Source organism: Notamacropus eugenii, chromosome 5 (genome assembly GCF_028372415.1).
Source record: "Notamacropus eugenii isolate mMacEug1 chromosome 5, mMacEug1.pri_v2, whole genome shotgun sequence".
Taxonomy (NCBI): Eukaryota; Metazoa; Chordata; class Mammalia; order Diprotodontia; family Macropodidae; genus Notamacropus; species Notamacropus eugenii.
In genome coordinates this window covers 86,811,066-86,820,900 of record NC_092876.1, presented here as the reverse complement: position 1 = coordinate 86,820,900, position 9,835 = coordinate 86,811,066, and the positions used below count along the sequence as shown (strand labels likewise).

The 9,835-nt window shown below is 36.4% G+C and overlaps 1 pseudogene; it reads right to left on the bottom strand.

Annotated features, from left to right (window-relative positions):
- Positions 1-8,469: 8,469 nt before the first annotated feature.
- LOC140507510 (vomeronasal type-1 receptor 1-like) lies at positions 8,470-9,384 on the bottom strand (annotated as a pseudogene).
- Positions 9,385-9,835: the final 451 nt, after the last annotated feature.

The following is a 9,835-nucleotide window of genomic DNA, read 5'->3' as shown; positions in this document are numbered from 1 at the left end:
TGGGAGGGTTTTATTGAATCAAATGAGCGTATTGACTATGGTAAAGATATTGATTATTGTGATTCGCATTTATTGCTGTTCAATTAATTATTAAGCTCCACAGGTGTCCCTGCTTGTTGGAGAACCTGACCACACCTTCTGAGCACTGATTGGGGTTCTTGAAATCTCTATTGCCTAGGGCAAATGCAGCATTTAGAATATTGTCCTAGCACATTTTAAACTAATATGACTTCAAACTATTTTGCTTAAAAAAAAAAAATCTTAAAAAATCTTGCCCAGAAGAACAGAAGTAGAGAGTTGATGTCTTTACCAGAAAACTTGAAGTGGATAGGACTCCAGATTTTTTTTAAGGAAGTAGAAGAAAAGGTTATTCATAGTAAGGAATACACAACCACATGTTGTTTAAGGGAATATATTAATTTATGGATAACATTTCCCTTGAAAAGATCAGGAGTATTAGATAGATAGATAGATAGATGATAGATAGATAGATAGATACAGATGTATATATACAATAAAAATTGGATATCTCTATACATATATATATACATTCATATTATGTGTAATGTATGTATATGTAAAGATACATTTGTATAGACATATTCAAAATATTTATATATTTTCATTTGACATTAAGAAATTTATTAACTGCATGCCCCAAAGAAAGGTTTTGTTTCGTTTTTTTTTCTGTAAGGGGATGGTAGTGAAATTCACTTCCCAGGGAGATCAAAGGAAATCTCATCATTGTAAAGTGCTTAACACAATGACTGGCATACGTTAGATACATCATTATTATTATCTTTCTCATTTAAGGAACTGGTTCAATACCTGATAACTTTGAAGTCGTTTATCATTTAGAAATGCAACTGATAGCATCTGAAGTTTATTGGTTGGGTTATTACTCTATGTAAAGTTCTTTTATTAATTTTTGGGTTTTTTTACTATCTTGCGAAGAGAAACAAAATCTCATCAATTTGAATAAGCTCCAAGAATTGTTGTTGTTCTTACATCTTCTACTCATGTCTAACTTCTAGTGATTTTATTTTTATGGGTTGCCCAGAGTAATATAACTAAGTGTCTGAGGTTGGATTTGAACTCAGGATCTCCTAACTCCATGCCCAGTGTTCTATCAATTGTGCCACCCAGCTACTCCTCCAAGAGATTGTTAGTGTTTAGGCTGACCAAGTACATGGAACAAGGTGGGAAAACTGTCCTGTGGACCTATTACATACAGTCTGTACATTTATTGTGCCTTTCATTCATCATGTTGGATTAGTAATGTTGCTTATTGAATAGTTTGCATCTTCTCTTGACCTGACTAACCAAAGTAATCATGTAATGCCTTCATGGTCAAGGCATAAGATTTGCAGGGCACCATTAAATGCTTCCTTCTATCATCCATAAGATTCAGTTATAGACCAATCCAGTGCGCCATTGCACAGATACAACTTCCAGAATTGTGTTAACAGTTGCAGCCACATCATTTTATGGTTTCTATTATGTCTTGTATTTCACAATCAGTAATTTGTTCTCATCATCAACCTTCCCAGAATAACTGAAGGAAAGAGGATCTTATTGGCACAATGAGATTCATACATATGAACAGTATGCCCTCTGTTACTAACATCAAACTCTTAGCTGCTTGATTGGATAATGGGCTAATGACTTAGCCCATTACAAAGCTAAGGAACAATTCTAATATATGTATATTATGTTGACTTGCTGCTACAAAGTTCTCTATTGACAAATTGTGTTTGCGTACATGATGATTGTTTCCTTGGTATAAACTGCTCTCAAGTCTTTTGACTAGCACTTGTACATAGCATTAAGTGTCAGTTTCAATAATTTTGATTATATGAAATTTTAAAAGTTTTGGAGAAACAGAAGGAAACTGGGAAAATTTTGGTACATTAAATACATCTGAAAACAGCCTCATCTCTCAAATATACAGAGAACTGAGTCATATTTATAAGAATATAAGTCATTCTCCCGTTAAAAATGGATCAAAGGATATGAATAAGTAATTTTCAGATGACAAAGTCAAAGCTATCTGCTATCATATGAAAAAATGTTCTAAATCATTATTGTTTAGATAAATGCAAAATTAAAAAAAACTCAGGTATCACTTTACCCATAAGATTGGCTAACACGGTCAAAAAGGAAACTTATGAACGTTGGAGGAGATGTGGAAAAATTAGGAGACTAATGCACTGTTAGTAGAGTTGTGAACTGATCCAACCATTCTGGGGAGCATTTTGGAAATATTTCCCCAAAGTTATAAGTTTTTGCATGACTTTTGATCCAACACAACCACTACTACATGTGTATCCCAAGAGATTAAAAGAAAAGGGGAAAGGACCTCTTTGTAGAAGGGTCTTTATTGTAGCTCCTTTTGTGATGTCAAAGAAGTAGACATTACAGGTATAACTCTTATTTGGGGAATGACTGAGTAAGTTGTGGCATGTGGTTGTAACTGAGTACTTCTGTGTCATAAAAAAATGGTGAGAAGCATAATTTCAGAGAAAAACATAGGAAAACTAATGTGAATTAATGCAGGGTGAAGTGAGCAGAACCAGGAGAACATTGTACAAAATAACAGCAACGTTGTATGAAGAACAACTGTGAATGGCTTAGCCATTCTCAGCATTATATTGATTCAAGACAATTCCCGATGATTCATGATGAAAAATGCCATATGTCCTCAGAGAAAGAATTGATGGTGACTGAATGTAGACCAAACATACTGTTTTTCTTACTTCTTCTTGCTTTCTTTCTTCTTTGTTGCTTTCTTTTTCTTTCCTTACTTCTTTCTTTCTTTCTTTTTTCTTCTTTTTTTATTCCTCTTTATTCAACAAAATAACTAATATGTGAATATGTTATACATAATTGTATGTGTATAAAATATATTAGACACCGTCTCAGGGTGAACATAGTGGAGGGACAGAAAGAGGGAAAAATTTTGAAACCAAATTTTTTTAAATCAAAAATTATTTTTGCATGTAATTAGGGAAAAATCATTAAAATTAATTGATATTGATTCCATCATCATTTAATGTTCTGTGATGTAACATTATAACATTGATAGATTTAAGAAATTCAAATACCAACAAAAAATTCAAAAGTTAAATATTTTAAAATACCATCGAAGGCAAAATTCTGAAGGTCTTTTGTTCTCTACAAATCTTTTAAATTCCAGAAAAAATTTTATTATCTTGTCAATTTTTCAAAATCATCTTCAATTCAAAGTTTTCCTCTTTAATTATGTACAACTATAATTTAATTTTATTGAAGATTAATTCACTTCAATTCCCACCTCAAAAGGAGTAGAGACTAATAAGGATCTAATCCTTACATTAAAACATAGGTAACAAAACTCTATGTAACTAACTATTACACAAATTGAAGTCATTTAAAAGATGCTAATAATACTCCAATTTTAGAGATAGTTCCTGGGATGTGTAAATAAACAAAATAACTCCAAAACGTATACAGAGAACACTAAAAATCAAGAGAGTTCTATACAATAAAACAAGTTCACAACTCAGGACATGCTTCCCAAATTAAATAAAAACCTTAGCAAAACTGACTTTCCTTCCAAGGTAACACAAAATATTCTATAAGTTTTTCTACTAATTGCATTGAAATACTTTTTTTAAATACAAAACAAGAGATGCTTCTAATTTTAGTGATTAAATCTTTGCTTGTGGTCAAAAGTTCTGGGAAACAAGGCAGATATTTTAACTCAGATCTTTATACTTCATATCCAACACTCTTTTCCCTTTACCACATCAGTTTGGAGCTTGTTCCAAGGGCAAAGAATATGTTTAAGAGTACTGACAGATGCCACAGATAATTATGGTTAAAAGGGAATTTCAGTGTTCTAGGGAAAGAAGAGTTTTGAGTAGTCATGAGGCCTGAGTTTTGACCAGCTCTATGGCTGACTGAGGTGGAGCAGAGCTGGGCATTATGGTAACTAAGGGTGTCAAAGAGCTAGAAGGCCAGAGGGCTCAATGGGATATAGTAGAGAAGACTGTGAGCCAGATACTTAACTCCAAAAGAAAGGAGGGAGAGTAACTTAGAGGTTGGTTACTCCAAAAAAAAAAGAAAAGAAAGCATACAGACAGTATAATGTACAGATGGGGTGAATCTGAAAAGAAGAGAGACTTCTGAATGTAGATTTGAAAAGTGGCACTCTGGGTATCACAAGTTTCGAGAGAAGGATCATCCAGCACTGGAGAGGCTGCTGAGGGATGAAGTATCTTTGAGAAGAATTTCAGAAAATGGACAGTATGAAAGGAAGACATCTAAGACAAAATGGAATTTGGTAACAATGAATTCCAAATGGTGATCCATAAAGGGGAGGGCAGAGAAGGACAGAAATTGAGTTGAGTCAGGGAAGGGCTGGGAATGAAGTCTATCCTAGAAAAGGGGTTTCCAACTCACCCTAATGAATCTGAATCACAGAGATATATCGAGTGAGAAACAGAAATTAACTGCCACAGGGAAAGAGAGGTACCTATTGATGAGAGTATGTCATAGATTAGGAGAGTTAAGAAGGTCCTTGGGAATGATTCTCTAGAGATTCCTGTAATGGAAGAAACCTCTAATCTCAGACAACCCATAACTTGGAGTAATATTTTCTTTTTCAATCTTCAGCAGTAGGAGTGATCCTCTATGGTTTTTCATTATTCATTCAGGCAAACGTGGGTAGAAGAGACTTTCTGGATAGTAATGGGAGCAGGAAAACCTCTGTCAAGAAGGAGGAGGTATCTAATCCAAGTAGCCAATTGCCTGAATAGTAAGACTTCCTTAGAGACCATGTAGTTCAATAATCTTATATTATGGGTAGGAAAACAGTTACTCTTAAGGAAAAGTGACTTGTTCAAAGCCACTTAGATAGGGAAAAAAGTCAGGGCCAGTCTGAGTCTTCATATTCCCCATCAAAGAGAGCTGCTGTACCATCTTCATATTCTTACATAATGCTCAGAAAAGATTTCTTTGATTTTAGGTTAGTCAATGCCTGCTTTGATTCTTCACTTAAGCCATGTTATAAGAGGCTGTGAAAACACAAAGTTTTGTTCAATCTTTAAGTGAGTTTCTTTTGTAACCTGAAGTCTGTGCCATCAGTCAACTACATTCTTCTAGTCACTTCTGCATCACATCCTTAGTACCTTGTTTTGATGTGTGTGTGTGTGTGTGTGTGTGTGTGTGTGTGCAGAATCTACTTTAGGATGATTTTAAAAAACTTATTCATTATATTTGACACACACTTAAGATTTGCCTTACCAATGCTCTCTTCATGGCTCATTGAACAAGTCAGGAGAAGACCTTGACTGCACAGATTCATTAAGGACAGTTCCAGAACAGACTGGACAGTACCTACCTTCACAGTCAGAGCCAAGAGAGATGGTTGTTCGTATGACAAAGTGAAATTTCAAAAAATGAAAAACAACTAAGGGCCCAACTGAAAGAAGAGGAAAACATGGTCATACAACATTTCATATGAAAAATATCTGTGTGAAAGTCATTATGGGTTAATAATGTGACATATCAGAAAAAAAAACAATGTGAATTTAAGCTTCATTAAGAAAAGCATGAGACGCAAAAAGAGAGATGTTTAAGTCTTGTACACTCTGTTCTGGTCAAGGCAGGTCTGAATTATTTGCATTTTAATAGCAGAGGGGTGGGATAGGAAAGACATTGAAAACTAATGGATTTCTAATGGACTATCCTTATGATATGATAAATGATATAGTGGTTACATAAATATTATGGAGTTTTTAGGTATTTCTCCAATAGAAGGAAACTCCTTTAGTTTCCAGTCTGGGATTACTTTGGAATGAGTTCCTAGATATATTTGTATGCAGATAAGTTTCTTTATTTTCTCTTGGGGACACAAGCCTAATATTGATATTGAAAGGTCAAATGGTATGCACATTGATTATTTGGGGGATACAGTTCCAAATTTCTTTCCAAAATAGCCATGTGGATTCATAGCTCCAAGAGTGAATTACTGTTTTGAATTCTGTTGATTGAATTCTGTTTTCCTGCATCCCAAGAAATGTTAATCATTTTCCACTTTTGTCATATTAGTCATTTGGGGTGGGGGACAGAGCCAAGATGGTAGAATAGAAGACACACATATGCTAGCTCTCCCCCCACAGCCCATAAAATACCTGTAAAGAAAGACTCTCAACAAATACTAGAGCAGCAGAAGTCACAGAACAACAGAGTGGAGGAGATTTCCAGCCCAGGGTGACATAAAAGGGTGACAGGAAACATCTGTCACACTGGATATGGAGCAGATCCCAGGCCAGTCTTGGCCATGCAGCAGGGCTCTGGGAGGAGGACATGAGCAGGCCTCAGGGGCGGAATCTCCAGTCACAGTAACAGCAGTTTGCAGATCCCTCAACTCACAGGCACCAAAGGTCAGTGACAGGTTTTTTTCAGATGGCCAGGAAGGGAGAAGGGCCTTCCCATAGTTCTGGTCTCAGGCTACAGCCCACAGAGGTCCCATCAGGCAGGTAGCAGCAGTTCCCACAGTAGTCCCTACAGCAACCCGCATCCATTGTTGGATCGTAAAACCGCTGGGGGCACTGAGCAGCTGATTCTTACCTCGACCCTGTGTACAGGCCCTGCAGCAACTGATGTTTATCTCATACTGAATGGCAGCCCTCCCCCTGCAGCTTATCTGAATCTCAGCCGTTAGTGCTGGCTTGCCAGAACTGGAGGTGAGGTAGTTGTGAAAAGGAAACTCTGCTAAGATTCTGGGCACAAAAATCTCTGCCTCCACCCAGACCAGTTTACACGCTTCATTGTGCCACCTTGGAGGAACTAAGATCTTACAGATGCCCAGAGTATACCCTACTCTTGACAAAGGACCCGAAAGTCAAGTAACTGGTTGGGAAAATGCCCAAAAAAGGGGAAAAAATGAGACTAAAGAAAGTTACTTTCTTGGTGAACAGATATCTTCTCCCATCCTTTCAGATGAGAAAGAACAATGCTTACCATCAGGGAAAGACATAAAAGTCAAGACTTCCATATCCCAAATATCCAAAATAAATATTAAATGGTCTCAGGCCCTGGAAGAGCTCAAAAAGGATTTTGAAAATCAAGTAAGAGAAGTGGAGGAAAAATTGGGAAGAGAAATGAGAGAGATGCAAGAAAATCATGAAAAGCAGGTCAACACCTTGCTAAAGGAGACCCAAAAAAAAATGCTCAAGAAAATAACACCTTTAAAATAAGCTAACTCAACTGGAAAAAGAGGTTCAAAAAGAAAATGAGGAGAAGAATGCTTTAAAAAGCAGAATTAGCTAAATGAAAAATGAGGTTGAAAAGCTCACTGAAGAAAATAGTTCTTTAAAAATTAGAATCGAGCAGATGGAGGCTAATGACTTTATGAGAAACCAAGAAATCACAAAACAAAGCAAAAAGAATGAAAAAGTGGAAGATAATGTGAAATATCTCATTGGAAAAACAACTGACCTGGAGAACAGACCAGGAGAGACCATTTACAAATTATGGGACTACCTGAAAGCCATGATCAAAGAAAGAGCCTGTACATCATCTTTCCTGAAATTACAAAGGAAAAGTGCCCTGATATTCTAGAACCAGAGGGGAAAATAAATATTGAAAGAATTCCTCAATCACCTCCTGAAAGAGATTCAGAAAAAGAAACTCCTAGGGACATTGTGGCCAAATTCCAGAGTTCTCAGGTAAGAAGAAAATATTGCAAGCAGCTAGAAAAAAACCAATTCAAGTATCATGGAAATACAATCAGGTTAACACAAGGTCTAGCAGCTTCTACATTAAGGGATCAAAATATGATATTCCACAAGTCAAAGGAACTAGGACTAAAACCAAGAAACACCTTCCCAGGAAAACTGAGTATAATACTTCAGGGGAAAAAAATGATCTTTCAATGAAACAGGACTTTCAAGCATTCTTGATGAAAAGACCAGAGCTGCAAAGAAAATTTGACTTTCAAACACAAGAATCAAGAGAAGCATGAAAAGGAAAACAGCAAAGAGAAATCATAAGGGACTTACTAAAGTTGAACTATTTACATTCCTACATGAAAAAACAATATTTGTAACTCTTGAAACTTTTTTTCAGTATGTGAGTAGTTGGTGGGATTACACACACACAGACACACACACACAGACAGAGAGCACAGGGTGAACTGAATAGGATGGGATCATATCTTAAAAAAATGAAATTAAGGGAGTGAGAGAGAAATATATTGGGAGGAGAAAGGGAGAAATGGAATGGGGCAAATTATCTCTCATAAAAGAGGCAAATAAAAGACTTTTACGTGGAGGGAAAAAGTGGGGAGGTGAGAGGAAAAACATGAAGCTTACTCTCATCACATTTGACTAAAGGAAGGAATGAAATGCACACTCATTTTGGTATGAAAAAATATTAGCCATTTTGATAGGGTCAAGGTGAAACTCTCAAGTTATATCGGAACTATATCATCATCTTTTCCCAGAGTTTGAAGAAATATTTATTGACATGGGAGTCACTGACTATTAAAACAAAGGAACTAAAAGCTGGAAAACTGGCAGCCAGAAAAGTGGAGATGTGAACAAGCCAGGAAGATTTTCCATTGTGGATATATAACATGAAGATAGAATTCAGAGAGTAAAAGGAGACAAACAGGATGACAAACAGCAGGATAGTTTGTGTTGCTCTAGTCTCAGGGGAACCACTAGGTTTGAGATTGTTGCCATGAATGTACTGGACTCTCCGATGGTGTCTGTACAAGACAAAAATCATATATCCACTGGTTCCTATCATGAAACCTATATACAAAAAATCAGGAAAGGTGATTATGAGTATATCTATTGCAATATTAAATAAAAATGGAAATGCAGCAGCACAATAAGTGTAATTCTATCTTTCAGTAATATTTTTATTTCCCATTGGACCCTTCATAAATACAAGAATCATGACATTTTTCAGTAGATGGAAGGCCCAGCAGAACAGAAACAATGGGACAATACACTTTGGAGCTCAAGCTGGAACTTTTGCCCACCAAGAGGTTCTAGAACTTAAAGTGATGGCCTGGAAGCCACTGAGAAGGCAGGTGGTACAGAATGAAAGGTCCTAGGCCACTTTGTGAAAGTGAAAGACAAGTTTACATCCCACATCATCCAAGAAATTGGTGAACCCAAAGTAACCATTCTATGAGGAATCCCTTTGGAAAGAAGTACTAGCTCATTGACAAAGGCCAGGTGGCTGTGAAGCAAGTCAATGGGTCTCAGCCTGGGACCAATGAAGAAGGTAATAGTATATAGGACCAGGAGAAAGGAGTTCCCCAGAGCCCCCAATCCAGTCTGAACCAGAAAAAAAGAACCCCAGTGCTATGTCCTTAGAAATCATTCTCTTTGTTGTAGTGAGAATATATAGCAATCAAAACCAGTTCATCTGTGCTCAGTTAGAAATATCAAAGTGTAGAAGATATTTCCTGAATGAGGGAGGGACTTTCCATCTCCAGTACAATTATTGTCCACTCCTGAACAGAAAAACCTGTGGAAAACGTGTCTTTTATAACTGGCAGATGAGTATTCAGGAAGACTGCATTGATAGGAAAGTTTTTAATGATTTCTTTTGCTCTTCACTTATAAAGAGCTTTTTGAAACACTGGTTGAGTTGTTCTTCAGTGAAAGAGTTAAATTATAATAATCCCCAAAAAATAGATGCTAATATACTTGAAGATGCTGATGACAGAGAGACCACTCGATTGAGAATTTGAAGTCAGGAGCTCTTAAAGTCTGAAATCTACCTTTACACAAGTCTATGTCTTTGAGCAAGATGTCTGTCACTTGAAACA